At 46.8% G+C, this 17,500-nt stretch overlaps 1 protein-coding gene across 1 annotated transcript in view; it reads left to right on the top strand.

Moving 5' to 3' along the window:
- The window catches only part of anos1b (anosmin 1b), a 206,998-nt gene that overhangs the window by 872 nt on the left and 188,626 nt on the right, over nucleotides 1–17,500 (top strand). The window lies entirely within an intron of this gene.

Raw genomic sequence — 17,500 nt, 5'->3', positions numbered from 1 at the left:
CACCTGGGTGCAGGGTGGAGGGGTAATGAGGGTGGCCTCTGAATGACTGGGAGTCCAGTCCCCGCTCTGGGCTGAGAGGTGTCGGCGTGCTGCTGATTCACAGCTCTGAAGAGGGAGGGAGGGATGGTGGGTCTGGCTGAGGGAGGGATGGTGGGTCTGGCTGAGGGAGGGATGGTGGGTCAGGCTGAGGGAGGGAGGGTGGGGCTGGCTGAGGGAGGGATGGTGGGGCTGGCTGAGGGAGGGATGGTGGGGCTGGCTGAGGGAGGGAGGATGGGGCTGGCTGAGGGAGGGATGGTGGGGCTGGCTGAGGGAGGGAGGGTGGGGCTGGCTGAGGGAGGGAGGGTGGGGCTGGCTGAGGGAGGGATGGTGGGTCTGGCTGAGGGAGGGATGGTGGGGCTGGCTGAGGGAGGATGGAGGTGGGGCTGGCTGAGGGAGGATGGAGGTCGGGCTGGCTGAGGGAGGGATGGTGGGTCTGGCTGAGGGAGGGATGGTGGGTCTGGCTGAGGGAGGGATGGAGGTGGGGCTGGCTGAGGGAGGGATGGTGGGTCTGGCTGAGGGAGGGATGGTGGGGCTGGCTGAGGGAGGGATGGAGGTGGGGCTGGCTGAGGGAGGGATGGTGGGGCTGGCTGAGGGAGGGGTGGAGGTGGGGCTGGCTGAGGGAGCTGTAGAACAAAATGAAACGACTTGTATATAGGCTATACCTACTAGGTCGAATCCTTCTAGCTATAAGGACCTAATCCTTAAGGATAAATGACAATTTATTAGATCACATAAAGGACAATATGTCTTATTTAACTTGTTTGCCTTATTATTGTTACCCTTCTGATTGGACCGATTGACAAAATCCTCCAATAGGAGAATATGTTGTGTACTGTAGGCTCAAATGCTCCCAGGAATCTGAGCTAACTTTATTGTAGGACAGTTATAACATAACATTTCTATCCAAGTAGATCCTTATCAGATCTGTGAATTTTTTTAATGAATGATAATGTGAGTTTGAGATATGATGTGACTTCATATGCTGTGTGGTGGAACCACAGACATTTCAGGATAACCAACAAGCTCTCAGTCTCACTGCAGAGTTAGACGTTCATTCACGTTTTTCTCCAAATGTCAAATTTCAACGTTTCTCCAAACGTCAAATTTCAAAGTGTCTTTGACACCCTGGGTTGACTCTTTCTGGTCAGTATCGTTCCATTTCTTCAAACGTCGCTCCAAATGGTATGGGTTAAGGTTTGGGTTAAGGTATGGGTTAAGGTATGGGTTAAGGTATGGGTTAAGGTTTGGGTTAAGGTTTGGGTTAAGGTTTGGGTTAAGGTATGGGTTAAGGTATGGGTTAAGGTTTGGGTTAAGGTATGGGTTAAGGTATGGGTTAAGGTATGGGTTAAGGTATGGGTTAAGGTTTGGGTTAAGGTATGGGTTAAGGTATGGGTTAAGGTTTGGGTTAAGGTATGGGTTAAGGTTTGGGTTAAGGTTTGGGTTAAGGTATGGGTTAAGGTATGGGTTAAGGTTTGGGTTAAGGTATGGGTTAAGGTATGGGTTAAGGTATGGGTTAAGGTTTGGGTTAAGGTATGGGTTAAGGTTTGGGATAGGGTTCAAACAATAAAATAAAAAACGAGTGTCCACCATTGGGATCCAACACGGTACTCCCTGATCCAGAGTCATGGGATTACACCCTTCTTCCACACCTGGCGGGTAGGAGCGTTGGACTAGTAACCGAAAGGTTGCTGGATCAAATCCCCGAGCTGACCATGTAAAAAAAATATTGTAGTTCTGCCCCTGAGCAAGGCAGTTAACCCAATGTGCCGATGACGTGGATGTCGATTTAAGGCAGGCACATTTCAGTTGAATGCATTCAGTTGGACAGTTGACTAGGTACCTCCCCCCTTTCCCTTTCCTGTCCACACCACCCTAGCAGAACCCTTAGAACCCATAGAACCCAGAACCTATAGAACCCAGAACACATAGCGCCCACTGCCAACCCTAGTGGCCGGTTGTGAAAGGCATTTCCCGACGCCTTTAGGTCATGGGATAAACGTCCAACTTCAAAGTCACTCTCGAGCGATCTGCCTGAGATAACAGCCGCAGATGACATCATCTGAGAAATGACTGTTGTCAAGTCACGTCCACATGTGTGTTTTTGTGCCAAAACACATCATACCACCAGCCACAGGAGTGTGTGTGTGTGTGTGTGTGTGTGTGTGTGTGTGAGAGAGAGAGAAAATCCCACCCTGGCTTGGCTTGCTTCCGACCACTGGAATGTGACCCTCACTATTTCCAGTTCACACCTCAGTCAGCCTGCTCCTTAGTGAGTCGTACTGTGTGTTGTTCTGTATGTGTTCCCTGTAGTGCGTGTGTTGTTCTGTATGTGTTCCCTGTAGCGTGTGTGTTGTTCTGTGTGTGTGTTGTCCTGTATGTGTTCCCTGTAGTGTGTGTCCTGTTGTTCCCTGTAGTGTGTGTGTTGTTCTGTCTTCCCTGTAGTGTGTGTGTTGTTCTGTATGTGTTCCCTGTAGCGTGTGTGTTGTTCTGTATGTGTTCCCTGTAGTGTGTGTGTTGTTCTGTATGTGTTCCCTGTAGTGCGTGTGTTGTTCTGTATGTGTTCCCTGTAGCGTGTGTGTTGTTCTGTATGTGTTCCCTGTAGTGTGTGTGTTGTTCTGTATGTGTTCCCTGTAGCGTGTGTGTTGTTCTGTATGTGTTCCCTGTAGCGTGTGTGTTGTTCTGTATGTGTTCCCTGTAGCGTGTGTGTTGTTCTATATGTCTTCCCTGTAGTGTGTGTGTTGTTCTGTATGTGTTCCCTGTAGCGTGTGTGTTGTTCTGTATGTGTTCCTGTAGTGTGTGTGTTGTCCTGTATGTGTTCCCTGTAGTGCGTGTGTTGTTCTGTATGTGTTCCCTGTAGTGTGTGTGTTGTTCTGTATGTGTTCCCTGTAGCGTGTGTGTTGTTCTGTATGTGTTCCCTGTAGCGTGTGTGTTGTTCTGTATGTGTTCCCTGTTGCGTGTGTGTGTTTTTGTGCGTGTCATAAGCTTCTCTGAGCGATGTGTCTCCTCTCGGGCACTAGATAGGTAGCCAGGTAGGGTTAAGTTCAAAGGTCACCTGTGCAGCCGTCCACACCCCCTACAAGCTCTGACAGACAGACACAATGGACAGAGAGATAGTACATTCTTGCTGATGTCATCCTCTCCCGTGGGCTGTCCTCTCCTGTCTGGGGGTGATTTACTCCTGGCGATAGGTATACTGAGGTACTGACCTAAGACAAAGAGACAGAGAGCCTTAGAGGACATCTAAAAACAGCAAGATCAGAGGTTGTCAACCTTTTCCTTTCCTGGAACCACCAATCACAGTCCAAAGCTCTTGAGGACCAACATTTGCGGAGTCTCAGATTTTTTATAAAACACAAAATATCTTAATTTTATCAGGGAATGTAACAAAATACGATTACAGATGGATGTTTGATTCCACTTTCCATTGTGAAAAACCTAACCCTCCCCTGTGCTGCACAGACTCTATATACCTGCTCTACTATCTATAGAGACCCTAACCCTCCCCTGTGCTGCACAGACTCTATATACCTGCTCTACTATCTATAGAGACCCTAACCTGCCCCTGTGCTGCACAGACTCTATATACCTGCTCTACTATCTATAGAGACCCTAACCCCCCTGTGCTGCACAGACTCTATATACCTGCTCTACTATCTATAGAGACTCTATATACCTGCTCTACTATCTCTATATACCTGCTCTACTATCTATAGAGACTCTATATACCTGCTCTACTATCTACAGAGACTCTATATACCTGCTCTACTATCTACAGAGACTCTATATACCTGCTCTACTATCTATAGAGACTCTATATACCTGCTTTACAATCTATAGAGACCCTAACCCCTCCCCTGTGCTGCACAGACTCTATATACCTGCTCTACTATCTATAGAGACTCTATATACCTGCTCTACTATCTACAGAGACTCTATATACCTGCTCTACTATCTATAGAGACTCTATATACCTGCTCTACTATCTACAGAGACTCTATATACCTGCTCTACTATCTACAGAGACTCTATATACCTGCTCTACTATCTATAGAGACTCTATATACCTGCTCTACTATCTACAGAGACTCTATATACCTGCTCTACTATCTATAGAGACTCTATATACCTGCTCTACTATCTATAGAGACTCTATATACCTGCTCTACTATCTATAGAGACTCTATATACCTGCTCTACTATCTACAGAGACTCTATATACCTGCTCTACTATCTATAGAGACTCTATATACCTGCTCTACTATCTATAGAGACTCTATATACCTGCTCTACTATCTATAGAGACTCTATACCTGCTCTACTATCCACAGAGTCTATATACCTGCTCTACTATCTACAGAGACTCTATATACCTGCTCTACTATCCACATAGTCTATATATCTGCTCTACTGTGAGTTAAGTGATGCTGTTTATGACACGGTTTGTATTGCCTTCTCCTGTCACCACAAGAGAGAGGTGCTACGCTGCAGCTGGGCTGGGTAGTGGAACCCTGTCATCCTCACCTCACTTGAGCTGGGGTTATCTGGGGCCAGGCACACAAAGGGCCTTCTGATACACCACCTACGTCAATGCTAGCTATCATTTATGCCAATGCATTTATGTCACTCAGTCAGTTTGACTTTCTCCTTTGAGCAAAGCCAAGCCCTGCTAGCCCAGACAGCTGCTCTTTTGGCCCAGTTGGCTAGTCTTTTCCCCCAACAGAGAGAATGGAAGTAAAATCAATTGTGGTTGAAAGGGAGACGTGTTAGACAGGATAGTGTTATATGTGATAGACAGGATAGTGTTAGACAGGATAGTGTTAGATGAGATAGTGTTAGATGAGATAGTGTTAGATGAGATAGTGTTAGATGAGATAGTGTTAGATAGGATAGTGTTAGATGAGATAGTGTTAGATGAGATAGTGTTAGATGAGATAGTGTTAGATAGGATAGTGTTAGATGAGATAGTGTTAGATGAGATAGTGTTAGATGAGATAGTGTTAGATGAGATAGTGTTAGATGAGATAGTGTTAGATGAGATAGTGTTAGATGAGATAGTGTTCGATGAGATAGTGTTAGACAGGATAGTGTTATATGAGATAGTGTTAGATGAGATAGTGTTTGATGAGATAGTGTTAGATGAGATAGTGTTAGATAGGATAGTGTTAGACAGGATAGTGTTCGATGAGATAGTGTTAGACAGGATAGTGTTAGATGAGATAGTGTTAGATGAGATAGTGTTAGATGTGATAGTGTTAGACAGGATAGTGTTAGATGAGATAGTGTTAGATGAGATAGTGTTAGACAGGATAGTGTTAGATGTGATAGTGTTAGACAGGATAGTGTTAGATGAGATAGTGTTAGATAGGATAGTGTTAGATAGGATAGTGTTAGACAGGATAGTGTTAGATAGGATAGTGTTAGATAGGATAGTGTTAGATAGGATAGTGTTAGATGAGATAGTGTTAGATGTGATAGTGTTAGATAGGATAGTGTTAGATGAGATAGTGTTAGATGTGATAGTGTTAGCCAGGATAGTGTTAGATGAGATAGTGTTAGATGAGATAGTGTTAGACAGGATAGTGTTAGATGAGATAGTGTTAGATGAGATAGTGTTAGATGTGATAGTGTTAGACAGGATAGTGTTAGATGAGATAGTGTTAGATGAGATAGTGTTAGACAGGATAGTGTTAGACAGGATAGTGTTAGATGAGATAGTGTTAGATGAGATAGTGTTAGATGAGATAGTGTTATATGAGATAGTGTTATATGAGATAGTGTTATATGAGATAGTGTTAGATGAGATAGTGTTAGATGAGATAGTGTTAGACAGGATAGTGTTAGATGAGATAGTGTTAGATAGGATAGTGTTAGATGAGATAGTGTTAGATGAGATAGTGTTAGATGAGATAGTGTTAGATGAGATAGTGTTAGATGAGATAGTGTTAGATGAGATAGTGTTAGATGAGATAGTGTTAGATAGGATAGTGTTAGATGAGATAGTGTTAGATGAGATAGTGTTCGATGAGATAGTGTTAGATGAGATAGTGTTAGATAGGATAGTGTTAGATGAGATAGTGTTAGATGAGATAGTGTTAGACAGGATAGTGTTAGATGAGATAGTGTTAGATAGGATAGTGTTAGATAGGATAGTGTTAGATGAGATAGTGTTAGATGAGATAGTGTTAGATAGGATAGTGTTAGACAGGATAGTGTTCGATGAGATAGTGTTAGATGAGATAGTGTTAGATGAGATAGTGTTATATGAGATAGTGTTAGATGAGATAGTGTTAGACAGGATAGTGTTAGACAGGATAGTGTTCGATGAGATAGTGTTAGATGAGATAGTGTTAGATAAGATAGTGTTAGACAGGATAGTGTTAGACAGGATAGTGTTAGATGAGATAGTGTTAGATAGGATAGTGTTAGATGAGATAGTGTTAGATGAGATAGTGTTAGATGAGATAGTGTTAGCCAGGATAGTGTTAGATGAGATAGTGTTATTTGTGATAGTGTTAGACGAGATAGTGTTAGATGAGATAGTGTTAGATGAGATAGTGTTAGATGAGATAGTGTTAGATGTGATAGTGTTAGATGAGATAGTGTTAGATGAGATAGTGTTAGATGAGATAGTGTTAGATGAGATAGTGTTAGATGAGATAGTGTTAGATGTGATAGTGTTAGCCAGGATAGTGTTAGATAGGATAGTGTTAGATGTGATAGTGTTAGATGTGATAGTGTTAGACAGGATAGTGTGAGATGTATTGTGTAGAAGACCCCGAGACCTCAGGAGAGGCCAGATTACATTGGGTTCCCTGCTATTAAATGTCCCAGATCCTTCAGACCGTGGAGAGACAGTGTGTGTGTTGGAAGAATGAAGCTATTCTTCTTCACTCTTTGTCTCCTCTCCTGTCTTAGACATGCAGACATGTTTGCTCTGATGGGTTCTTCTCTCTGCTGTAGGTGACCTTACCACAAACTTTCACAGCTCTGAACACTCAGTGGGGTTAGGGATCCAGTGGTTTAGAGGGGTAGGGGTTAGGGGTACAGTGGTTTAAAGGGGTAGGGGTTAGGGGTACAGTGGTTTAGAGGGGTAGGGGTTAGGGATCCAGTGGTTTAGAGGGGTAGGGGTTAGGGATCCAGTGGTTTAGAGGGGTAGGGGTTAGGGGTCCAGTGGTTTAGAGGGGTAGGGGTTAGGGGTACAGTGGTTTAGAGGGGTAGGGGTTAGGGATCCAGTGGTTTAGAGGGGTAGGGGTTAGGGGTACAGTGGTTTAGAGGGGTAGGGGTTAGGGGTACAGTGGTTTAGAGGGGTAGGGGTTAGGGGTACAGTGGTTTAGAGGGGTAGGGGTTAGGGATCCAGTGGTTTAGAGGGGTAGGGGTTAGGGATCCAGTGGTTTAGAGGGGTAGGGGTTAGGGGTACAGTGGTTTAGAGGGGTAGGGGTTAGGGGTACAGTGGTTTAGAGGGGTAGGGGTTAGGGGTTAGGGGTACAGTGGTTTAGAGGGGTAGGGGTTAGGGGTACAGTGGTTTAGAGGGGTAGGGGTTAGGGATCCAGTGGTTTAGAGGGGTAGGGGTTAGGGGTACAGTGGTTTAGAGGGGTAGGGGTTAGGGGTACAGTGGTTTAGAGGGGTAGGGGTTAGGGGTTAGGGGTACAGTGGTTTAGAGGGGTAGGGGTTAGGGGTACAGTGGTTTAGAGGGGTAGGGGTTAGGGATCCAGTGGTTTAGAGGGGTAGGGGTTAGGGGTACAGTGGTTTAGAGGGGTAGGGGTTAGGGGTACAGTGGTTTAGAGGGGTAGGGGTTAGGGGTACAGTGGTTTAGAGGGGTAGGGGTTAGGGGTACAGTGGTTTAGAGGGGTAGGGGTTAGGGGTACAGTGGTTTAGAGGGGTAGGGGTTAGGGGTACAGTGGTTTAGAGGGGTAGGGGTTAGGGGTACAGTGGTTTAGAGGAGTAGGGGTTATGGGTACAGTGGTTTAAAGGGGTAGGGGTTAGGGGTACAGTGGTTTAGAGGGGTAGGGTTTAGGGATCCAGTGGTTTAGAGGGGTAGGGGTTAGGGGTACAGTGGTTTAGAGGGGTAGGGGTTAGGGGTCCAGTGGTTTAGAGGGGTAGGGGTTAGGAGTTAGGGGTCCAGTGGTTTAGAGGGGTAGGGGTTAGGGGTACAGTGGTTTAGAGGGGTAGGGGTTAGGGGTTAGGGATCCAGTGGTTTAGAGGGGTAGGGGTTAGGGGTCCAGTGGTTTAGAGGGGTAGGGGTTAGGGGTTAGGGATCCAGTGGTTTAGAGGGGTAGGGGTTAGGGGTACAGTGGTTTAGAGGGGTAGGGGTAGGGGTTAGGGGTCCAGTGGTTTAGAGGGGTAGGTGTTAGGGGTTAGGGGTCCAGTGGTTTAGAGGGGTAGGGGCTAGGGGTTAGGGATCCAGTGGTTTAGAGGGGTAGCGTTTAGGGGTTAGGGATCCAGTGGTTTAGAGGGGTAGGGGTTAGGGGTCCAGTGGTTTAGAGGGGTAGGGGTTAGGGGTACAGTGGTTTAGAGGGGTAGGGGTTAGGGGTTAGGGATCCAGTGGTTTAGAGGGGTAGGGGTTAGGGGTACAGTGGTTTAGAGGGTTAGGGTTAGGGGTACAGTGGTTTAGAGGGTTAGGGGTTAGGGGTTAGGGATTCAGTGGTTTAGAGGGGTAGGGGTTAGGGGTACAGTGGTTTAGAGGGGTAGGGGTAGGGGTTAGGGGTCCAGTGGTTTAGAGGGGTAGGGGTTAGGGGTTAGGGATCCAGTGATTTAGAGGGGTACAGGGGCTGATTGGGGTAGGGGTTAAGGGTACAGGGTTGGTTAGGGTAGGGGTACAGGGTTGGTTGGGGTAAGGGTTAGGGGTACAGGGTTGGTTGGGGTAGGGGTACAGGGGCTGATTGGGGTAGGGGTTAAGGGTACAGGGTTGGTTGGGGTAAGGGGTTGATTGGGATAGGGGTGATTTGAGATGGGCAGTAGCCTGACTCTCAGGAGGAAATGGGGGAAGTCGAAGGGCAGAGCATATGGAATGAGGCTGAGGTATGTGAAACAGAGGCGGTCGGTGCCGTTCAAGATGAGGGAGTATGATACAACATTTTATGAGCGTGGCCTTATTTCTATTACAGCATATTGGATGACTGTCATTCATATTCCATTCACCCAGTTCAATGTAACAGCGATAGGTTTAGGATACTACATGATACTCGAATTTGCCCTATACCCATCATGAGATTGCTACAACCTAGCCTACGATAGCCATAGCCAGCTAGCTAACATAGCATCCCTCTCTGTTGGATAGCCATAGCCAGCTAGCTAACATAGCATCCCTCTCTGTTTGAGCCAGGTGTTTGAGTAGGATAAACTAGCTAGCTGCATTCGCTAGCTAAGTGAAAGTGAAAGTTTACAAAAAATACAACAAAATATAGTTAGTTCTCTCTCTCTCTCTCTTGCGCCTCATTAATTTTGGAAGAAATTAATTTCTTAAAAACTGTTAAACTATTGTCTTTCTCTTTCTTTGAGTTAACTACTCATCACATTTCATGCACTGCAGTGCTAACTAGCTGTAGCTTATGCTTTCAGTACTAGATTCATTCTCTGATCTTTTGATTGGGTGGACAACATGTCAGTTCATGCTGTGATACATCGTAGGACGTCCTCCAGAAATAGTTCTAATTACTGTGTAAGTCTATGGAAGGGGGTGAGAACCATTAGCCTCCTAGGTTTTATACTGAATTCAATGTACCCAGAGGAGGACAGAAGCTAGTTGTCCTCCGGCTACACCATGGTGCTACCCCACAGAGTACTGTTCAGGCTACTGTAGACCATTGCAAAACAGTGTGTTTTAATCAATTATTTGGTGACGTGAATATACACTGCTCAAAAAAATAAAGGGAACACAATGTAACTCCAAGTTAATCACACTTCTGTGAAATCAAAATGTCCACTTAGGAAGCAACACTGATTGACAATACATTTCACATACTGTTGTGCAAATTGAATAGACAACAGGTGGAAATTATAGGCCATTAGCAAGACACCCCAATAAAGGAGTGGTTCTGCAGGTGGTGACCACAGACCACTTCTCAGTTCCTATGCTTCCTGGCTGATGTTTTGGTCACTTTTGAATGCTGGCGGTGCTTTCACTCTAGTGGTAGCATGAGACGGAGTCTACAACCCACACAAGTGGCTCAGGTAGTGCAGCTCATCCAGGATGGCACATCAATGCGAGCTGTGGCAAGAAGGTTTGCTGTGTCTGTCAGTGTAGTGTCCAGAGCATAGTGGCGCTACCAGGCCAGTACATCAGGAGACGTGGAGGAGGCCGTAGGAGGGCAACAACCCAGCAGCAGGTCCGCTACCTCCGCCTTTGTGCAAGGAGGAGCAGGAGGAGCACTGCCAGAGCCCTGCAAAATGTGCATGTGTCTGCTCAAACGGTCAGAAACAGACTCCATGAGGGTGGTATGAGGGCCCGACGTCCACAGGTGGGGGTTGTGCTTACAGCCCAACACCGTGCAGGACATTTGGCATTTGCCAGAGAACACCAAGATTGGCAAATTCGCCACTGGCGCCCTGTGCTCTTCACAGATGAAAGCAGACGTGACAGAGTCTGGCAACGCCGTGGAGAACGTTCAGCTGCCTGCAACATCCTCCAGCATGACCAGTTTGGCGGTGGGTCAGTCATGGTGTGGGGTGGCATTTCTTTGGGGGGCCGCACAGCCCTCCATGTGCTCGCCAGAGGTAGCCTGACTGCCATTAGGTACCGAGATGAGATCCCCAGACCCCTTGTGAGACCATATGCTGGTGCGGTTGGCCCTGGATTCCTCCTAATGCAAGACAATGCTAGACCTCATGTGTCTGAGTGTGTCAGCAGTTCCTGCAAGAGGAGGGCATTGATGCTATGGACTGGCCCGCCCGTTCCCCTGACCTGAATCCAATTGAGCACATCTGGGACATCATGTCTCGCTCCATCCACCAACGCCACGTTGCACCATAGACTGTCCAGGAGTTGGCGGATGCTTTAGTCCAGATCTGGGAGGAGATCCCTCAGGAGACCATCCGCCACTTCATCAGGAGCATGCCCAGGCGTTGTAGGGAGGCCATACAGGCACGTGGAGGCCACACACACTACTGAGCCTCATTTTGACTTGTTTTAAGGACATTACATCAAAGTTGGATCAGCCTGTAGTGTGGTTTTCCACTTGAATTTTGAGTGTGACTCCAAATCCAGACCTCCATGGGTTGATAAATTTGATTTCCAATGATAATTTTTGTGTGATTTTGTTGTCAGCACATTCAACTATGTAAAGAAAAAAGTATTTAATGAGAATATTTCATTCATTCATATCTAGGATGTGTTATTTTATTTTTTTCCCTTTATTTTTTGGAGCAGTGTATTTAGTTTTATCTCAAAATCTTAACTTTCTTTTATAAATGTTTCACTATTTTTTTGTTTGAAATTCACTGAGGAGGATGGTCCTCCCCTTTCTCCTCTGAGGAGGATGGTCCTCCCATTTCTCCTCAGAGGAGGATGGTCCTCCCATTTCTCCTCAGAGGAGGATGGTCCTCCCATTTCTCCTCAGAGGAGGATGGTCCTCCCCTTTCTCCTCTGAGGAGGATGGTCCTCCCCTTTCTCCTCCCATTTCTCCTCAGAGGAGGATGGTCCTCCCCTTTCTCCTCTGAGGAGGATGGTCCTCCCCTTTCTCCTCTGAGGAGGATGGTCCTCCCCTTTCTCATCTGAGGAGGATGGTCCTCCCCTTTCTCTTCTGAGGAGGATGGTCCTCCCCTTTCTCCTCTGAGGAGCCTCCACTGATGGTAACCCTAACCCAGGCCAGTAACAGAGGTTGGTCAGGTTTAGCCCACTGAACCAAAGCTCCTCTTCTCTTCTACTGTTCAGCAAAAGAGAGATGCCATGAAATTGGTCTCCCCAATTTGACCAGTTTCCTTTCTTAGTCTGTCTCTTTTTCCTGGTCAGTTTTTCATGACTGTCACAGTCACAGTCACAGTACCAGTCACAGTCACAGTCACAGCCACAGTCACAGCCAAATCAAATCAAATCAAATCAAATCAAATCAAATCAAATTTTATTTGTCACATACACATGGTTAGCAGATGTTAATGCGAGTGTAGCGAAATGCTTGTGCTTCTAGTTCCGACAATGCAGTAATAACGAGCAAGTAATCTAACTAACAATTCCAAAAAAAAACTACTGTCTTATACACAGTGTAAGGGGATAAAGAATATGTACATAAGGATATATGAATGAGTGATGGTACAGAGCAGCATAGGCAAGATACAGTAGATGATATCGAGTACAGTATATACATATGAGATAAGTATGTAAACCAAGTGGCATAGTTAAAGTGGCTAGTGATACATGTATTACATAAGGATGCAGTCGATGATATAGAGTACAGTATCAACGTATGCATATGAGATGAACAATGTAGGGTAAGTAACATTATATAAGGTAGCATTGTTTAAAGTGGCTAGTGATATATTTACATAATTTCCCATCAATTCCCATGATTAAAGTGGCTGGAGTAGAGTCAGTGTCATTGACAGTGTGTTGGCAGTAGCCACTCAATGTTAGTGGTGGCTGTTTAACAGTCTGATGGCCTTGAGATAGAAGCTGTTTTTCAGTCTCTCGGTCCCAGCTTTGATGCACCTGTACTGACCTCGCCTTCTGGATGACAGCGGGGTGAACAGGCAGTGGCTCGGGTGGTTGATGTCCTTGATGATCTTTATGGCCTTCCTGTAGCATCGGGTGGTGTAGGTGTCCTGGAGGGCAGGTAGTTTGCCCCGGTGATGCGTTGTGCAGACCTCACTACCCTCTGGAGAGCCTTACGGTTGAGGGCGGTGCAGTTGCCATACCAGGCGGTGATACAGCCCGCCAGGATGCTCTCGATTGTGCATCTGTAGAAGTTTGTGAGTGCTTTTGGTGACAAGCCGAATTTCTTCAGCCTCCTGAGGTTGAAGAGGCGCTGCTGCGCCTTCCTCACGATGCTGTCTGTGTGAGTGGACCAATTCAGTTTGTCTGTGATGTGTATGCCGAGGAACTTAAAACTTGCTACCCTCTCCACTACTGTTCCATCGATGTGGATGGGGGGTGTTCCCTCTGCTGTTTCCTGAAGTCCACAATCATCTCCTTAGTTTTGTTGACGTTGAGTGTGAGGTTATTTTCCTGACACCACACTCCGAGGGCCCTCACCTCCTCCCTGTAGGCCGTCTCGTCGTTGTTGGTGATCAAGCCTACCACTGTTGTGTCGTCCGCAAACTTGATGATTGAGTTGGAGGCGTGCATGGCCACGCAGTCGTGGGTGAACAGGGAGTACAGGAGGGGGCTCAGAACGCACCCTTGTGGGGCCCCAGTGTTGAGGATCAGCGGGGAGGAGATGTTGTTGCCTACCCTCACCACCTGGGGGCGGCCCGTCAGGAAGTCCAGTACCCAGTTGCACAGGGCGGGGTCGAGACCCAGGGTCTCGAGCTTGATGACGAGCTTGGAGGGTACTATGGTGTTGAATGCCGAGCTGTAGTCGATGAACAGCATTCTCACATAGGTATTCCTCTTGTCCAGATGGGTTAGGGCAGTGTGCAGTGTGGTTGAGATTGCATCGTCTGTGGACCTATTTGGGCGGTAAGCAAATTGGAGTGGGTCAAGGGTGTCAGGTAGGGTGGAGGTGATATGGTCCTTGACTAGTCTCTCAAAGCACTTCATGATGACGGATGTGAGTGCTACGGGGCGGTAGTCGTTTAGCTCAGTTACCTTAGCTTTCTTGGGAACAGGAACAATGGTGGCCCTCTTGAAGCATGTGGGAACAGCAGACTGGTATAGGGATTGGTTGAATATGTCCGTAAACACACCGGCCAGCTGGTCTGCGCATGCTCTGAGGGCGCGGCTGGGGATGCCGTCTGGGCCTGCAGCCTTGCGAGGGTTAACACGTTTAAATGTCTTACTCACTTCGGCTGCAGTGAAGGAGAGACCGCATGATTCCGTTGCAGGCCGTGTCAGTGGCACTGTATTGTCCTCAAAGCGGGCAAAAAGTTATTTAGTCTGCCTGGGAGCAAGACATCCTGGTCCGTGACTGGGCTGGGTTTCTTCCTGTAGTCCGTGATTGACTGTAGACCCTGCCACATACCTCTTGTGTCTGAGCCGTTGAATTGAGATTCTACTTTGTCTCTGTACTGGCGCTTAGCTTGTTTGATAGCCTTGCGGAGGGAATAGCTGCACTGTTTGTATTCAGTCATGTTACCAGACACCTTGCCCTGATTAAAAGCAGTGGTTCGTGCCTTCAGTTTCACACGAATGCTGCCATCAATCCATGGTTTCTGGTTAGGGAATGTTTTAATCGTTGCTATGGGAACGACATCTTCAACGCACGTTCTAATGAACTCGCACACCGTATCAGCGTATTCGTCAATGTTGTTGTCTGACGCAATACGAAACATCTCCCAGTCCACGTGGTGGAAGCAGTCTTGGAGTGTGGAGTCAGCTTGGTCGGACCAGCGTTGGACAGACCTCAGCGTGGGAGCTTCTTGTTTTAGTTTCTGTCTGTAGGCAGGGATCAACAAAATGGAGTCGTGGTCAGCTTTTCCGAAAGGGGGGCGGGGCAGGGCCTTATATGCGTCGCGGAAGTTAGAGTAACAATGATCCAGGGTCTTTCCACCCCTGGTTGCGCAATCAATATGCTGATAAAATTTAGGGAGTCTTGTTTTCAGATTAGCCTTGTTAAAATCCCCAGCTACAATGAATGCAGCCTCCGGATAAATCGTTTCCAGTTTGCAGAGAGTTAAATAAAGTTCGTTCAGAGCCATCGATGTGTCTGCTTGGGGGATATATACAGCTGTGATTATAATCGAAGAGAATTCTCTTGGTAGATAATGCGGTCTACATTTGATTGTGAGGAATTCTAAATCAGGTGAACAGAAGGATTTGAGTTCCTGTATGTTTCCTTCATCACACCATGTCACGTTGGCCATAAGGCATACGCCCCCGCCCGTCTTCTTACCAGAGAGATGTTTGTTTCTGTCGGCGCGATGCGTGGTGAAACCCGCTGGATGCACCGCTTCGGATTGCGTCTCTCCAGTGAGCCATGTTTCCGTGAAGCAGAGAACGTTACAGTCTCTGATGTCCCTCTGGAATGCTACCCTTGCTCGGATTTCATCAACCTTGTTGTCAAGAGACTGGACATTGGCAAGAAGAATGCTGGGGAGTGGTGCACGATGTGCCCGTCTCCGGAGTCTGACCAGAAGACCGCTTCGTTTCCCTCTTTTTCTGAGTTGTTTTTTTTTTTTTTGGTCGCTGCATGTGATCCACTCGGTTACACTGGTTGTAAGGCAGAACTCAGGATCCGCATCGCGAAAAACATATTCTTGGTCGTACTGATGGTGAGTTGACGCTGATCTTATATTCAGTAGTTCTTGTCGGCTGTATGTAAAGAAACCTAAGATGACCTGGGGTACTAGTGTAAGAAATAACACGTAAAAAAACAAAAAACTGCATAGTTTCCTAGGAACGCGAGCGAGGCGGCCATCTCTGTCGGCGCCGGAAGTACAGCCACAGTACCAGCCACAGCCACAGTCACAGCCACAGTCACAGTCACAGTACCAGTCACAGTCACAGCCACAGCCACAGTCACAGCCACAGTCACAGTACCAGTACCAGTCACAGTCACAGTACCAGTCACAGTCACAGTCACAGCAACAGCCACAGTACCAGTACCAGTCACAGCCACAGTCACAGCCACAGTACCAGTCACAGTCACAGCCACAGTCACAGCCACAATCACAGTACCAGTCACAGCCACAGTACCAGTCACAGCCACAGTCACAGCCACAGCCACAGTACCAGTCACAGCCACAGTCACAGCCACAGTCACAGTCACAGTCACAGCCACAGTCACAGTACCAGTCACAGTACCAGTCACAGTCACAGCCACAGTCACAGCCACAGCCGCAGTACCAGTCACAGCCACAGTCACAGCCACAGCCACAGTACCAGTCACAGTCACAGTCACAGCCACAGTACCAGTCACAGCCACAGCCACAGTACCAGTCACAGCCACAGTCACAGCCACAGCCACAGTACCAGTCACAGCCACAGCCACAGCCACAGTACCAGTCACAGCCACAGTCACAGCCACAGTCACAGTCACAGTACCAGGGAAATCTCCTGTCTCTGGTCTGTCTCTGTCTATATCAGGAACATGAGTGAGTGTTTATGAAGTTTAAGCCAGGTCTTTCAGGGCATTGGACAACAGTGTTGTGAGTCCCCTCATATGAAAAATATATCCATTAAGAATTAGTGAGTAGTCATTTTTGTTGTTGTTGTTGTAATAGAAAAAATACAATTCAACAAACGAAACATTTAGTTTAGTTTATTTAATTTGACCATTTAAAAAAACAAGCCCACATAAAACTTGAAAAAGCCATACATGCACATGAATTCAAATCATGGAGGATAACACACAATACAGTCTGGGACTTATTTCCATTGTGGCCCTCACACAATACAGTCTGGGACTTATTTCCATTGTGGCCCTCACACAATACAGTCTGGGACTTATTTCCATTGTGGCCCTCACACAATACAGTCTGGGACTTATTTCCATTGTGGCCCTCACACAATACAGTCTGGGACTTATTTCCATTGTGGCCCTCACACAATACAGTCTGGGACTTATTTCCATTGTGGCCCTCACACAGTACAGTCTGGGACTTATTTCCATTGTGGCCCTCACACAATACAGTCTGGGACTTATTTCCATTGTGGCCCTCACACAATACAGTCTGGGACTTATTTCCATTGTGGCCCTCACACAGTACAGTCTGGGACTTATTTCCATTGTGGCCCTCACACAGTTCAGTCTGGGACTTATTTCCATTGTGGCCCTCACACAGTACAGTCTGGGACTTATTTCCATTGTGGCCCTCACACAATACAGTCTGGGACTTATTTCCATTGTGGCCCTCACACAGTACAGTCTGGGACTTATTTCCATTGTGGCCCTCACACAGTTCAGTCTGGGACTTATTTCCATTGTGGCCCTCACACAGTACAGTCTGGGACTTATTTCCATTGTGGCCCTCACACAGTTCAGTCTGGGACTTATTTCCATTGTGGCCCTCACACAGTTCAGTCTGGGACTTATTTCCATTGTGGCCCTCACACAGTACAGTCTGGGACTTATTTCCATTGTGGCCCTCACACAGTTCAGTCTGGGACTTATTTCCAATGTGGCCCTCACACAGTTCAGTCTGGGACTTATTTCCATTGTGGCCCTCACACAGTTCAGTCTGGGACTTATTTCCATTGTGGCCCTCGTGAGACATGATGGAACACTACACATAGACAAAATGAAATAAACAATTGAACATTTACAGACATACATTTGCTCTCTTGCTCAGACCCACACGTTCCCACCGTATCCCACACCCAAATTTGTTTCTAATACTTGTAAGACTCTACCCTATATGATTTCAAAGATTT

The sequence above is a fragment of the Oncorhynchus tshawytscha genome, linkage group LG05, assembly GCF_018296145.1.
Source record: "Oncorhynchus tshawytscha isolate Ot180627B linkage group LG05, Otsh_v2.0, whole genome shotgun sequence".
NCBI lineage: Eukaryota > Metazoa > Chordata > Actinopteri > Salmoniformes > Salmonidae > Oncorhynchus > Oncorhynchus tshawytscha.
Note: the sequence above shows the minus strand (reverse complement) of the source record. Positions and strands in the feature narration are given on the sequence as shown.